We start from the raw sequence: 976 nt of genomic DNA on the forward strand, positions 1-976 counted from the left end.
TTGTCAATGAATACTTTTATTCCTTACAAAAGTGACATACTGGCCATTTTGTTAAAATATAGATGATGCGCTTTGGCTTAAATTATGTGGGTGTAAATTACGAAGTGTGTTGTGCCCTCAGTGTGCGAGGACATGATGGGTTGATCCAACAGGCTGAGCTTTGGCCGCTCAGAGTAAAAAGAGTATAAAAATAATGATGGACTATACGATATCTAGGCTGTGCATTCATACTGTATTCCTTGAGGAAGAATATTCAAGGTTACGCGCGCGCACACACACACACACACACACACACACACACACATGTCACGAGATTAAATATTTCATATAAAGCATAATATAATAAGAGAAAACTTTATATAGAACTGCAATGTAACAATACGTTATTCCTCATTGCTGCATCCTAAAGATCCTTGACGTAGCCTAAACGTGTCCGGTGAATCTTCACAGAGAGGAACGCTTCCCGTGAGAGGCTGTCCGTAACAGACTAGATCAGTGAGCTGCGCGAGACTGCTGCCGCATTTGTGCACCTCAATGACGCGTGGCGCCCGTGGAGAATTGTCAAATGTGCCGAATTACATTGTCTTTTCTTAGAATCACAAATGGAGGACCCAGTGGGGGTGGTCCAGTATTTTTTCACACCTCAGTCACAGCACACTTGAGACTCACAGGAAGGCAAAACACCCAGCAGTGCTCAGTATACACACATGACACGGTACGAGGTCGGCCTCTTGAGCGTGATGCCTAATGCCCCCCGTAATGCACAGGCCGTTACGTAACACTAGTCGTTTTGCGTCGCCCGTGCCACACATGATGCCCTTGTCATCCCTACTATCCTTTCCTGCCCCCGACGCAGCGTGGAGGCACGACAAGTCGACAACGGCCCCGCTCTGCTGCACCAGTGTATTCTCCTCGGCCGCGTCGTTCATTGTGTTGGCGCTGCATAGCACAGCGCACTCTGGCGTGCTCAGGAGCG

General features: G+C 47.8%; 1 protein-coding gene across 1 annotated transcript in view; it reads right to left on the reverse strand.

The window, feature by feature from the left end:
- Positions 1 to 976, reverse strand: part of LOC127007954 (uncharacterized) — a 6,428-nt gene continuing 5,452 nt past the window's right edge. The window contains exon 2 of the mRNA XM_050879500.1: positions 1 to 976. This exon is cut by the window's right edge and continues 535 nt beyond it. The gene's annotated coding sequence lies outside the window, so the exon portion shown is untranslated.

The sequence above is a fragment of the Eriocheir sinensis genome, chromosome 36 (genome assembly GCF_024679095.1).
Source record: "Eriocheir sinensis breed Jianghai 21 chromosome 36, ASM2467909v1, whole genome shotgun sequence".
In the NCBI taxonomy this organism is placed as follows: Eukaryota; Metazoa; Arthropoda; class Malacostraca; order Decapoda; family Varunidae; genus Eriocheir; species Eriocheir sinensis.